Source organism: Taudactylus pleione, unplaced genomic scaffold (genome assembly GCF_031769625.1).
Source record: "Taudactylus pleione unplaced genomic scaffold, aTauple2 ptg000319l, whole genome shotgun sequence".
Taxonomy (NCBI): domain Eukaryota; kingdom Metazoa; phylum Chordata; class Amphibia; order Anura; family Myobatrachidae; genus Taudactylus; species Taudactylus pleione.
In genome coordinates this window covers 471031-486687 of record NW_028284720.1, presented here as the reverse complement: position 1 = coordinate 486687, position 15657 = coordinate 471031, and the positions used below count along the sequence as shown (strand labels likewise).

At 42.9% G+C, this 15657-nt stretch overlaps 1 pseudogene; it reads right to left on the bottom strand.

Annotated features, from left to right (window-relative positions):
- Window positions 1-15657, bottom strand: part of LOC148509551 (vomeronasal type-2 receptor 1-like) — a 39299-nt pseudogene that overhangs the window by 21549 nt on the left and 2093 nt on the right.

Below are 15657 nucleotides of genomic sequence, written 5' to 3'. Positions count from 1 at the left end.
ACAGTATCTCATTTAGTCCTGGTGCTTAAGTCACTCCATAGACTGTACTCTCAGTCATTTAATTGTATGTCTGTTTATGGAACTCCACCATTGTTAGTACAGATCTGCCCAGCTATTTTGTTGCTCATGGCGAGGCGTGAGTCATGCCATGGACTTGTGACATGGCGTGCAGGACTCTGAGTCGCGCCATGGACTTGTGGCATACCGTGGTATTCTTCAACAAAGGATATGCTACGGCAATTATTATATAGTGCTTAACCGCTGGGTGGCGAATGCTCCACTTTTGTAATTGCATGTAATACAGTGCTTAACCGCTGGGTGGCGAGTGCTCCACTATTGTAATTTGTACTGAATGCCTTGTACTGAATGCCATACTGTTAAACTTACAGTAAATTGGATGGATATCACATTCACAGCATTTGCATGTTCGCACAACCAATACTGTATTTTTAATGTCACATAATGTACATACAGTACAGTACTGTATCGTACAGTAAGATCTTATAACAGGATGCAAATCACTGCGCATACTGTACAGTATTGTACATACGGTACGGTGCAGTAACTGAACAGTAGAGAAGTTGCCCGAGTTGTTGTCACGGTATAACCGCTACTGTAGATTAATGAGATGCATGCACAGCTTTCACTGAGATGGGATGAATTACAGTATGACAATTTTTTTTAATTAAAAACAGCAGCGGGAGGAGTGCACAAGGATGAGGCCACTCTGTGCAGTTCACTGTAGCTGTCATGTGGGCTAGTGGTTAGGTGATCACTTTGGTAGAAATATGGTCCCGGGTTCGATCCCTGGAAAGGAATATACCGTACCATATATTTTTTTTTTATTGTCACTGTCTACTCTGGACACTATAGTGAAACTACTTTAGTAGTGTTGTACTGTAATTCTGTAGTGTTGTTGTTTAAAAGGCTGCTTAAAAGTAAGACATTACAAACTGATTGTGTGTTTAACTAGTGCAAAACTTTTGTCAATGTCTGCGCTGTGGTGGCTGTCTGCTTCGAGGGGTTGCAATGGGATTTCATGAGCATGCCCAGTGGAGGAGTTACAATGGGATCTGTAGTGCCAAGACAGGGCTCTGTATCACAAACTGTGCACCCAAAACGCAAAACGCAAACATGCGACAACGTAGAAGCGGTCTCAGCCATACACTCTATAGCCACGTCTCTTGGACTGTGTCTGAGAGTGGTTACTGACTGTGAGAGAGCGCTCTGTGTTCAAAGCTGTCTGTGCATTTGAAGCACAAAATAGCGTTGCATCGCCAACTTATGACAATGGTGATGCTGTTCCAACCTTGCACACTAAGTATGGTAGTAGTGGGATCTGTATGAGAGAGAGCTCTCTGTATTACATGGTTGGTGCTACGGTGGCTGTCAGCCATCTGCGATGGATTAGAAATGGAGGGGGATTGGAAGAGAGAGGGATAAATTGGGAACGCACACCACCAGAGTGAGTATTGTCCTATAGTACTGTATTAACTGTTTATTGAACCAAAAAGTATGTACAGTACCGAGCAGTAATTATTCTAGTACACTTTTTACTAAAGTACAGTACTGTGACTGAACATTTGATTTTTTTTTTACTTTCCTGTAGGTCACCGGACATGAATCCCATTGAAATGGTCTGGGCCCAGTTGAAGAGGTTCATCAGGACTGATGTGAAACCAACAACTAAACAGGAACTTTTGGATGGGATAATGAAGTTTTGGAGAACAGTATTGACACGTGCCCAGTGTAACAATTATATTGATCATCTCCATAGAGTCTTACCAGTTGTCATCGAAAGAAATGGTCAAGCAACTGCTATGTAGCTTATACTGTACTGTATATAATTAGTAATGTGGAGGAGGGGTTTAACTTCCTCTTTTCAGTTTGTGATCTGGACTGCTAAGTACTGTACACTGTGTAAATACTGTATGTACAGTATTGTGGTTGTGCTTTCTGTCCCTACATTATACAGTATACTGTACAGTATTCTAATTTATTTTATAAGCTCTTTATTTACAATAAGTTTCCCTTACTGTACCTTATGTACTGCACTTCATACTTTTCCTCTTTTCCTTACACCTACTTTTACTGTACATTGCCCCCTGTTCCAAGGCACACATTGGCATCGTCACAGATTGTGCTGCAGCTGCCACTTTCTGCTACTGCGCTTGATGTTGCCATTTGTAATGCAGATGTTTCAAGTTTTCAGGTTCCTTTGGTTCATATACAGTACAGTAGTAGTGGCTGCTTCAACATCCACATCCATAGTTGCAGACATAGAGTACTGTACAGTAGTGGGTGCACCGTGCATTGAGAGACAGGCTTCTACTGTACATCTACTGTATGGTTGGAGCGGCAGTCCCTTCGACATCAGGATAAGGTGAGAAAAGCATTTTTGATAATGTTAGTGCTCTGTTATCGCATTCAGATGAATCTTCTGATACTTCTAGCTCCCTGCCAGTTTGTTCTTTGGGAAACCCAGTGCCACCTGCTGCCACAGTAGGGGGGGGGGGTTGGAGTTATTTTCACTTTTGACCTCAAAATGACAGCTGGTGTTCACCTCCATCTGGGGCTCCCAAATACTGTCTTGTTTCATGTATTTTTTTTTTCTATCATTATATTATGGGCTGTTGGCCTTGGGGCACTGCTTACAGTATTTCACCACCAGGCTTAATTATAATACAAATTAGTTATTAATAAATTTGTTAAGCTGGTTAGTTAGGGCATATACAGTATATTAATGTGGAGAAGTGGATTAGTGTGACACTGTTAGAGCAGGGAATGGCCCTGCACAGCGGATTCTCTCTCCTACAGTACAGGGTGTGTGGGATCAAGCAGGATGAAGAACAAGAGCATCTCCAGTGAGAACCTGTGTGTCTGTCTTTTACTGTCTGTTTGTCTCTGCCTATCCTCCTTTCTTAAGGGCATACAGTGGACCTTGCACTCCGATGCAAGGTAGAGTCTGCACCTGGTATAGGTGAAACTCTGGATCTGAGGCCAAAAGTGCCAGTGATGATTTTAACTTAAAAGCCTAATCTTTTTGTGTACTGTAGTCCTCGGTCCAGTAGGGCGTATCGGTCGGCATTGAGGAAGGACTGTTCTTACGTCATCTCCTTCCTCCTACTGTAGGTACTGTACAGTAGTCATGTCCGTGTCCAGCTTGGAATTCCAGGACATGCCAGCAGCAGAAGAAAGAAGCGGGGGACAGTAGAGGACTACGGGGGTGGAAAGCTAAAGAAGCCCCCCCCCTCTGTACAGCATGTTACTGTAGGTTAAATAAAAATTGTCATTAATTTATACAATTGGTGTTTGTACTGTATGTACTGTAATTCAGTCTTTAAGTGCGCCTGAGACCCAACACGTGCATCTGTCATTAAAAAGGTACAAAAAGTCAATAACACACAGATGCAGGGGTGTATCGTCCTATTGGCCAGGATTTCACTCTCCAGTGGCGCGCCGGCCGATTGGGGTTGCCGCCCACAGTCGTATACTGTACAGTATCCCTGTTGCCCATCACAGTGATTTCACAGCTGCCTGGCACTTACAGTAGAATACAGTACAGTAGACATACAGTACTGTATACACTGAGGGCCGTTTTCAATTTAGGGGTGGTCTATTTACTTTTTTTAGCCGGTCTCGTCTTTTCACTCCAAGGGGGTCTATTTACTGTACTAAGCAGTGTTAGGAGACAGAGTGAAAAGTGATAAAAAAAAGTGATAAGGTGTCAGTCAATCAGCTCCCAACTGTCATCTTTCAAACACAGCCTGTGAGATGACAGTTGGGAGCACATTGGTTGGCACTTTTTCACCCATTGGAGCAAAAACACGTGATTGGCTAAAAAAAGTTTAGCAGATTACATCATTTCGCCAGGCATAAAATTATTTAATTTGAAAGCTTTTCCACCTACCATAGGCGGGAAGTCAATGCAATGTACAGTAAGACAGTATGTGAAAAAGTTTTGCCTACTGTATGAATAGCAGGCGGAAAAAATTGGTGAATTGGGGTGCAACATTGCTGGAAGCCTTCAACGTGCAGACTTAAGACAGTCCCCTTAAGGTACTGTAAACTGCATAACTCTTTTTAAAAAAAAAAGTTAGAACACACTAAAAATTCACTTTCATTTTGGGGGCGGAAGAAAAAAAATTGGGGGGAAAAAGCTAAACTTGTAGGGGTAAATTTACTAAGAAGGGAGTTCTTTTTAAGAAGTTACTGTACTGTATGTTGCCCATAGAAACCAATCAGATTCTACTTTTCATTTATCTACAGTAGCACCTTCTATAAGATACAGTAATACCTGGAATCTGATTGGTTGCTATGGGCAACATCACTTCTTAATAGCACTCCCATCTTAGTACATTTACCCCCTAATATATAAAATGTACTGAGTTTAGTAAGGGTTGGATAACAATACTGAACAAAAGTAGCGAAGACTTTAAAAAAAAAAAAAGCGCTACATGGGTATACTGTAGATCTGGGCATGCGCCTGAGATACGATGACGTACAGTATTGTAGGAAACATTCAAGCCAGGTGCAACCTTGGTATTGCAGGTGGCTGTAGTGTAATGGTAAATAATCAAACCAATACATTACGCTGCCTGTACAACCCTTTTGCTGGTTCAAAACTTGAAAGGTTACACTTACTGTACAGTACTGTGGCATAGAAATACCAGAATTTCTGGATAATGTATTAGTGAAGATTTTAAACAAAATAAAATTACCGTATACAGTATATACTTTAAAGGTCTCGAACCAGGGGGACAAGAAAATGGTAGATGCAGTAGGGCTTGGCATTAGCCCCCTAGACTACTGCATCTACTGTACTGTAGTTCCTAGAGTCAGGGAATCACTACAATGTCTACCATATAATACAGACAACTTGGCATGCGCAGTGCTATGAGACTCAATACGCCACAGTGTAGCGCGCAACTAGCAATGCGGTATACTGTATGGCGTACCGTATGGAGCAACAAACTACAGTACTGTAGCTGGGCACATCTACAGTACAATATATTGATTTTTGTAAGGGTTGGATAACAAGACTGAACTACAGTACTATAGTGAACATTAAAAAAATTAATTAAATTATCAAGGTCTCGAACATAAGGAGAGAAGTGTAAGCAAGACGAATCACCTAACCCCTTGCTCACAAGTCTCTACTAGTAAGAATTGCATCTGTCCTCTACAGTACTTTATGTGACATCTACAGTACCATACGATGAAGTACTCAGGCGTCTGTAGCGTAAAGGCAAGAAATCGAACTTCTACATTGCAGACGTCTGTACAACCCGGTTCCGGGTCTGAAACCTGGAAGGTTAAACTTTTTTTTTTATTATTATTATTATACAGTCAAGGTTACACTTTTTATTTTTAATATTATTATTACAAAGTCAGTGTGTAATACGGAGATCCCACTTTCACTGTGTGTGAATCATGACCCGGTACTGTATGATCTTCCATACTGTACGCCATGGCATAGCGCTACAAGGGTATGGCTATGGCGCAGCACCTCTGGCAATGCATTGCAACCCCGCCACTGGTCACGCGCCAGAGATCCTATTTGTACCGTAACCCATTAGAACTGGCTATAAGTCACCACAGCGCCAACTGTGCTGACATTGACGCAATTTTGTGGTTTAAACGCTGAGTCAGTTTGTACTACAGGGACCTCTCTCTTAAACAGAGTCAACTATCAGTTACTGAACACATTAAATTACTAAAGTTTCCAAGTCTGGGACAGCATTGTCATTGACGCAAGTTTGCGCTCTACATCACAGTCAGTATGTAATACACTGACTTCCCTCCAAACTAAGTCCACTACTGTAGCACTTTCCGAAGTCATGAATTTACTATTGTGTATACTGTACGGTAAGTCCCGGACAGTGCAGAATGGCACAAGTGTGAAAATTCAACAGTACTGTAGCAATAAAGACAACTGGGCATGCGCCATGGCATAGCGATACTTAGTGTATGGCTTGGCTCCACTGGACATGCGGCACACATTCCATTGTGATTGAAACCCGACCACTGGGCATGCGCAGACATTGATGCAATTTTGCGGTTTAAACGCGCAGTCAGCTTGTTATACAGAGACCAGTCTCTTTAACAGGGCCCATTGCACTTGATGGTCATAAAAAATCACTATAATGTCCACGTCTATGTCAGCACCGGCATTGGCGCAAGTTTGCATTCTAAGGTACAGTTCTGTATGTACAATAATAAAAATCCTATTTACGCTGTTTGACTCCCGAAGCACTGGGCATGCATGCGCTCCACATGTACTGTATTGAATACTGAATATTTTAAGTGAAGATTTTAAAAAGAATTTAAAAAAACATATTTTCAAGGTCTCGAACCCACGGAACAAGAAGAGGGGAGAAGCAGTGAGACTAGGCATTAAACCGCTAGGCCACACGCTTCACCCATTACTAGAGTTCTGTAGTTTGTAAAGTCTAATGTCTAAGTCTGGGACAGTGCTTACAGTATTTACATTTGCGCAAACACAGTATGATTTCAACCACACAGTCAGTGGGTAATACAGAGCATAATGATTTCAAACTGGATTAGACATTCTTCTACCGCTTTATTATACCGTACATTCCTGATTCCATGTGGAAAACACTGTAATACTGTATAGTGTACCGAATCACTGCTTCTGTCAAACAATCATCGGGCGGTGATACAAAACATACCGTACGGTACATTGGAAATCACACGCATGCGCTATGTAGTATAGGAAAAGTGACACCTGGTGGGCAAAATGTTGTATTACACGTCATGAAATCAGACGCATGCGCTATGTAGTTTAGGAAAAGTGACATCTGGTGGGCAAAATGTTGTATTACACGTAATGACTTTTCTCATTACTAAACTTCCTTTGTGGCGCGACTCATGGCGTTGTGTGTGGCGCGCCATGCGTGGCGTGAGAGATAACGCTGTGATGCCACATTATAGCAGGGCACATCAGTATGTCTCCACTTCAGGAGACCTGCATTTTCCCCTGTGTGTTGATTGGGGGAAAGAGAGATAGAGGGATGCTAATCTACAGCCAGAGGTTTTGAAGGCTCAGTCAATAACAGTTATAATTTTTATAGCTTTCTGCACTGGCGGTCCCTGGTGGGGATGGGGATCTTCAGCGGAGGTCAGCCTGGATTGGTATCAGGTTTGATGTGAGGGTCTCCAATGTGTTTCGGCAGAGGTGCATTTTCTTCAAGGAGGCGCATGTGCTGAAACATGTTGGAGACCCTCACATCAAACCTGACACCCGCCTGCTGGTCCGTACTGCTCACAACTGCAGTGACCAGCTCCACCCCGGACCAGCCTCTCTACCCCCCCTCCCAGGCATGCTCAACAACTGACTCCTGGCCAGGGTTGTCTCCATCATCGATCCCCATTTCCATGAGGGACCATCAGTGCAGAGAGCCCCCCACACATCTGGCCGCAAGTCTGCACAGCCAACACCGTCAGTGACCAGCTCCATCCCAGTCACACCTTCCTTATCGCCCCCTCCCCCCGGCTTTTATCCAATCAGTATCCTGGGCAGACCACCCACCTCCTAGGGTTGGTCCTAGCACACATGCTGCAACCCAGCCTCCCAGCGCCTCACCCATCCACACCTCTGGCTCTGCACCACCAGCGGCACGACCAAGAGCCAACCTCAGCTGCACATTCAGGTCGCTGACCTCCACAGACCAATCAGAAAAGCCATGCACCTGCAGCACACCAGCAACACACTGACCCAGCTCACCAACAAACCTTCAGCTTCCAACCGATCTGCAACAGCTGCAACATTGACCTACATCACCATAATAATAAACCTACCAGTAGGTAAGTACTGACAAGACTCGCACCAACATGCGGGACACCGCACAGGTGTTCCAACCCACTCTGCACATCTCCCCACCCCCTGAGACTTCCTAGACTGTCTACCATAGGTCCAGCAGGGGTGATGTGCAAGGTCACTGAACTGCACGGGAAGTAATCCCCTGAAAGGGTCCACCTACCTCCCCAGTCTCATCACCACTCATCACTGAACCCCACCCACCTGCCCAGGAGCTCAACAGAGCAGCATTGTGAATACTCAATAAAAGATTTTGCCCCAAACTACTGTGTATCCCTGGCCTCATTTTGATCCTATCTTATTCCCCTTTTCACATTACTCCAAACTACACTCCATACCAAATCACACCCTCCTTCTCACTCCCAAAACACCACCACCACCAGAAGAAACATCCCAATTAACACCACTCACAAACACAAACAAGTCATCACCATCACCACCACTAGCAGGGAGAGCACACCTTACCCCCTCTACCCCCAATAGTATAATTGAAATAGAAAGCTCCAGTTATGATCATGTTACAACATTCTAAACAAATATAAACAACAGGATAGAATATCATGTATACTCATCCTGTGACACCATACGGAGCAAGATAAGGCCGTGCAGAAGACAAGTTCCAAAAGAGATTCGATGCAAATGAGGTTTGGAAACCTTATGAGAAAAAACAATACAATAAAAAATCCTCGCGCCGACACTTTTCCAATGAATTGTTCGAATAATTTCAATGAAGAAAAAAACTTGGAAGTAACCAAATCTTCTTATCAATGCGTATGTTGAAATCCCATTAGTACATGCAAATGAAACACATAAAATTAGGTGTTAGCGATAATTCAAATAAATTGCTGATAGATGACACCTCTGAACGGAAACCATATAGGAAGCCCCTCAAACCAATATCCTTGGGTGTCAGATGGAAATTTTTTATTTTTTTTTCCCCTCATAGAATGTGAGAATATATAGATGTGAATGCTCACATTGATGTTACCTAAAGGAATATGAGTGAATCCCTTCAAGGTTTCTTTAACCCATATGCATAGATTGGACCAGGTAAAGCGCTTACATAGAAGCTTACGTGAGGCAAATGTATGATAAGCCTATAAAGGTTTCTTTCTCCCTCTTTCAACTGTGAGAAATGCCCACATGGAAAAAAAGAAACTACATATGGTGCAGTAGGTCCAAATAAAAATAATTTTAATAACAAATATCACAATAAAAAAGTGGGGGTTAGCCCTCGTACCAGATGGATGATATACAGCGATAACAAAGTATGCCCAATATCGCAGGATAGCTGGAACCCGGGTATTCAACTGCTGAAGGTGCATAGAATTGACCAGCCTTAGGTACTCAGGTGAACCTCCACTGCCACTCCTCCTAACATGTTTCGACACCTGTGGGTGCCTTTTTCAAAGTGCAGTGGTGAATTAAAAACGGACTTTTTCATCTATTCAGGCTCCCTGTATAAGTCGCGCACAGTGACTTCCGGTATCGGACTTCCGGTACATGGGTATATAAAGTCCGCCTGATAAGTACCTAAGTACCTAAGGCTGGTCAATTCTATGCACCTTCAGCAGTTGAATACCCGGGTTCCAGCTATCCTGCGATATTGGGCATACTTTGTGATCGCTGTATATCATCCATCTGGTACGAGAGCTAACCCCCACTTTTTTATTGTGATATTTGTTATTAAAATTATTTTTATTTGGACCTACTGCACCATATGTAGTTTCTTTTTTTCCATGTGGGCATTTCTCACGGTTGAAAGAGGGAGAAAGAAACCTTTATAGGCTTGTCATACATTTGCCTCAAGTAAGCTTCTATATAAGCACTTTAGCTGGTCCAATCTATGTATATGGGTTAAAGAAACCTTGAAGGGATTCACTCATATTCCTTTAGGTAACATCAATGTGAGCATTCACATCTATATATTCTCACATTCTATGAGGTGAAAAAAAAAAAAAAATTTCCATCTGACACCAAAGGATATTGGTTTGAGGGGCTTCCTATATGGTTTCCGTTCAGAGGTGTCATCTATCAGCAATTTATTTGAATTATCGCTAACACCTAATTTTATGTGTTTCATTTGCATGTACTAATGGGATTTCAACATACGCATTGATAAGAAGATTTGGTTACTTCCAAGTTTTTTTCTTCATTGAAATTATTCGAACAATTCATTGGAAAAGTGTCGGCGCGAGGATTTTTGATTGTATTGTTTTTTCTCATATGTATTTTGCAAGTTAGGGTGACTTGTTTTTACAATATTTCCTTGCTGCCAGCACGGTTGCACTTTGGTGTGGTTTTTTCTTTTCTATTGAGGTTTGGAATCCTATCTGAGGAATTACCATTATAAATCCGTATAAGATTCAAGCTGAGTATTACAAGCAAATTAAAGTCATTATGACTGTAAAGGAGAGTCTGAGATGTCTTGGGCATTAACCTCTTTTCCTTTGCGAAGATATGCCTCAGCAATTTTATTTTTCCAGCTTGTGTATCATGCTTTTTAGTTTGGTCGTGTCTTGAAATAGTTCTCCTACTCTGTGTTCAGATTCATTGACTCTGTGGGTAAGTTGTTGCATTTGAGAAGTTATTTCTGAAACAGCTTGAGTTAAAAGAGGGCCCATTGTTGATTTTATAGCCTCAACTACATCATTATATGTGACATAGGAATCTTGTGGTGTAGAACCTTTTTTAGCTGCCGGGGTTATATCTTCCGCCTCTTTATCCGGAGCCATATTAGGATCAGCCCTGCGTTTCTCTTGCCTTTGCTGACGAAGCTGCAAGGCGTTAGGTGATGAGAAATACTTTTTCATAAAGAAAATGATGTATATTGCATGTTATGATACAGTAGCTGCAGAAGTAGTATGTTCAGATTAAGCTCAGGTGTGCGGGTTAATAATGGAGCATACCAAATAGTGGTAAATTAAATATCTGACAGTCCACTCTCCCAGTAATGGAGATTAATCATCTATGGGGAGGAGATCAGATGTAGAGATTATGTAGTATTTCACTATGACCTGACCAGCAGTCACTTTTCAATACTAGCAGACAGAAATCAATCCTCAATCCATGAATGTAGGCGGCGTCTGCAAGATTTTATTGCAAGTTGTGCAGGATGTATAATTTTAATAATTGTTTTGGAATGCAGTAGAATGACTGAGAAAATGGCTGCTTCCCAGCCTCTGCATCAGCCAAATATAGGTGTAATAGTCACACTCCGAACAAACCCAGACAAATTTTTTCCAGTGACCAGTGTGGCAAGGTGATTGATGGCTCCCAATCTTCATGGAGATAAAAAAAATCACCTCCTGTCGGCCACTGATGGATCGCGGAGGAGCCATGTGTAAGGCCTCCAGGGAATCGCGGAAATCAAGGCCGCGGCTTCACCTCGTGTACTAGGCCTTGATGCCAGGAGGAACTGGAGCTCAAAAGGTAAACTCTGACCATGCTATAAGTGCCGGGTAAGTGGCGGAGTGGCAGATGGTGACCTGGATCCTCACAGAGAGGAGCTTTCTGCCCATTTCGAGGCAGGAGTGGTCAGAGCTCTGGTCTTCTTGTGCTCTGTTCAAACAGCAGCCAGGCCATGCCCCCAAACCCATTGTTATTTATTGTGTCCTAACTATTCCTTCTGTGTTCCCCCTTCATGTTTTGATCAGGGCCCCACTGGTATTAAGGGCATGTCTGCAGCTCATCCAAACAATGGGCACCCTGTCATCAGAGACTCTACTCACTGAGTTTCTGGATCACCCTATTAGTTTTCCAAACCTCAGGTCTTTCGGTGGTACATGTGGCATGAGATGCATGTTTTGGGCCTCAAAAAGGAGGCTTTCTGCTATAAACCCACATTGGATAGTGTGGCAGGGGGGTGGCTGCTGTTAGGCGGTGGACTGTTTGTTAAATGTGTGTGCCATATGGTGCAGAACATGGGCCCTTGCACAGTAAAAATTTTGGGAGAGCAGGCACCATTTAGTGGCATGTTGGCTACCTCAGTGTTCAAAAGGGGAAGCAGGGGGACAATGCTGTTAGGAGCTGCAGATCCCCTGGGGGCATTTGGGCTCTTCTAGGTTCCAGCCAGTCTACTCAGGGTTTGATTCAGAGAAATATGAATACCCAATGGTTTGTATACATCTTTGGTGATGGGGCGACTGAGATACACATGACATACTATGTGCATGTGCAGAAATGGTCCTGCAAGCTTGCATGCACTGCCCCCAGGCACAGCATGATTGACATACTGTGGCTGTTTGGGAGCGGGGATGGAGTGGCACTGCCTGCGTTTCAAGAAAACAGGGGTGTTGGCCCCGGTTAGGGAGTGCCGAGGCCAGTGTCTGCATCTTGTGATACAGATTTGCTGGCCTCACAAGTGGGCAGGAGGTGGCCATTCTAGTAAATTTACACTTACTCATATGTGAGATGTTTCTGAATCTTTGGATGCAGGCATGGGATCTGAGTTGGTAGCAGGAGGCATCTTTTCCCTTCAGATGCCTTATGCAGGCATTAGCATATTTTTACACAGCAGCTGGATCCATAGCTGGTTATGTCTTTGGTCGGCTCTCTTGTTCCCTTTCTTACCACTGTTCCCAGGGTAGAGGTTGTGAGTAAGGACACTGCTAAATCTTACGACCCTTGGCATGTGGGCATGTTCATGTTCGCTGCATGTATTTAGAAATGTGTCTGGAAGTACATATGAATGTAATCAGGTTTCTTCATCTGATTCATGATTTGCACAGCTTGGTGAAGGGTATGGTCTTGAAAAGTTTTAGCAAAAACAGCATGGCCACGTCATTGTGGCTTTTGGTTGCAATTATGTCCAGCTTTGGATAGACATCACTCAACCTCAATGGGTTGCTGGGTAAGCTTTTTTGCAGAAGCATCCCTTTTCACCTGGGTGACTGCAACTGCCCATTCCTGTGAAAGGCAAGTGGTCTGCTTTCAACAATAGACAGTTGCCCTGATTCAGTAAGGATGGTAACTGCAATTGCATCTCCATAATCATGCGCAGATTAACTGTGAAAATAAAACTAATCAATTGTGATCATAATGCAATCTCAGTACAACATAAGGGCCCACTTCCTTTTACTCACATCCATTAAGCAGAATAGGAAAACCAGTGGAATCATCAAATACCATAGTAACATCACGTACACTTACACAAGGTCAGAACTCAGAACTTGCTAACCTCATCTCACGCTATGGGAGCTGAAGCTGCGTATGTTGTCACAGTGGCTAATTTAAGCACGCCCCTGCAATGGCGCTCAAATGCACTGACACGCCTACATTTCATCACTACCCACAAATGGCACTTCCTGTAGATCCCTCTGCTGTGGGTCTGTGTTGCCTCTATGATCACAGTCCCGATTGCAGTGACTAGTTCTCGCACACACACTGTGATGAATACGCAGTATGCAACAATCAGCTAATTGTATGTGTATAAGCAACTGCGCTGCTTGCTGAATCAGGCTCTTTGTCATAAGCACCACCTGCCATCTCCATGTGTAGCACTGTGTTTGAGGTGGGATAATAATGATACAATTTGCCATATCCCCCACAATGGCCACCAGCATCCTGCATGACAATAATATTTTTGTTGTTTATATAGCACTTTCCTTCCATAGTATTCAAAGTTATTTATAGAAACCATGAAATAAATATAGAGGTTTAGATTTGCAGAAAATAAAAGCACCATGAACATAATATAGAGGTGATGCAGCCATTTTGGGGCATCGGTTCCAAAGACTTCTACTACATAGGTTACACTGGGTGAAATATCATATACCTTGAAGAGATGGCGCATAATGGGGACTACACAACACTGCAGCAAGATGCACAATCCTTACACAATCATTAGTACCAAGCATTGCCCATGCTATCCTAGAGAACACCAATAGTATGATGTGTGAGCTGTCTCAGGCATTCATCAGTGCTCAGAATATTACTGTTACTTTGCTCATTTCTACTGCTGATGTTTTTCATATCATCTTACTGCATACATGCCTACCCTCCAGGAATTTGCCAAAGGGTCACAATTTTTAAGGTAACCACCCCATACTCCTGGAATGGTATGCACTTCTCCCACATTCTGCCCACTTCCTAGTGCCTAGGCCCATGTGTTGGGGGTGGGGCCTAATGGTGCAAATGATTTCAAACATGTATTGTCGCAGCAAATTCCCATGAGGGGGTGGGGCTTATTGATGTGATCCATCCAGCCCCCCCAACTCCGCCCACCTTCTTCTCCTTCCCAGGCTTCTCCCGGGGAGGAGAATTTATAATGATAATTGCAGGTATTATTTCCATTTACCAGACAATACCATCTTGCAGCCATTCCCTGTGACTGTGCTCATTTATGTGTCAGAAAGCCTCACTGTTCCAAAGCTGATGTATATTTTCTGAGCTGTGCTAGCACCTATTTTCAGTGACTCATTCATGTAACATGTGTTTTTGCATACCTAGATTACTAAGAGATGTGCTGTAACATAGCGGCCACTTACCTGTGGGTACTTGTACACACTCAGTAACTGGGCCATCACTTGGCTTGTTTGAAAACCAGAATCACCAACAAAGCCAGCTACTTGCCCGTGTTCCATACAAGAATAATTAGGAGCGTCCATTGTTCCTCCAGACAATATCTGCAGGACATAGTTTAAGGTTCCAATTGGATTCCCACAAGTATTATATATGTGATAACCCAGAGAAACATTGGGCAGAAGGTCAAGGTTCTTGTTAATTTCATTGATAGCAAAGATAAATGCCAGGATGCTTCTGTACTCTTCAATGTGAATACTGCAATAGTGTCAGAATATGCTTTGTATATTAAACCATTAAGCAAAATCAATTTTTCAATTTTGACATTTTACAATAGGAAATTAATGCAGCACAAACAGGCAGAAGAGGAGAGGGAGAAAAAGGAGGACAGTGTCCAGAGTATTCTCCAGCACATGCTCTCATACATCTGTCTGCTCTGGCTCTGCAAGGAAGTGTTTGTGGGCTGGTGGGAGTGCATAGCTCCCAATCATCCCTTTTTCTGCAGGACAGTCCCAATCTAAAGGGAATGTGCTGCTGTTTGGCAATCAGGAAGTTCATATTCTTTTGCAAATATCTTTTTTTTTTAAACCACAGATCACTGGTGTTGCCCCCACACTTCATGTCTATACTCTGAACTCCTAGATATAGGACTGGCATGTTGTGCTGGTCTGTTAGATGTAAGAGCTTACACTATTGTTGTTTTTTGTGGCACGTGGGGATCTGAGGAGGTCTATATATGAGGAGGTCTAAGTTGCATTTAAGAACGGCTATTGGATAAATTAGTGTTATGTGGATGATTTTTGGGATGAATGATATGGGGGTGCCAAGATTTATTATACTATATTGGGTTGTCCATCACTGATATTGACCATATTGTAGTCAGCATCTACCTGGGAAGTTAGTTCAGTCAGTTTCAGTGACAAAGGGAATTAAGAAGCTAGCACAAAAATCCTAAACACTCATACAGTGTACAGAGGAGCAGTTGTGATTTAGATGATGGTGGTGACTTGGAGGTGGATATTCCAATGCACAAATATTGTCTTATAGGCATGTTATGGGAGGGTCAAGGGAGATTTGCTGGACTGGTTGTGAACTCAGATGAATAATTGCTCACATTGGAGGCCATTATCTGGTGGAGAAACTCCACCTAGCATGGGGTGGATGCCAGATTTGATGGCACTACTGATGGTTGTTTCTAAAGACAACCAGACACACACTTGTACACCAGGGAAGGACTTCTATAGACTAACATTAACATAAAGTTGCAGACATGATGATGGCAAAAGACAGTAAAG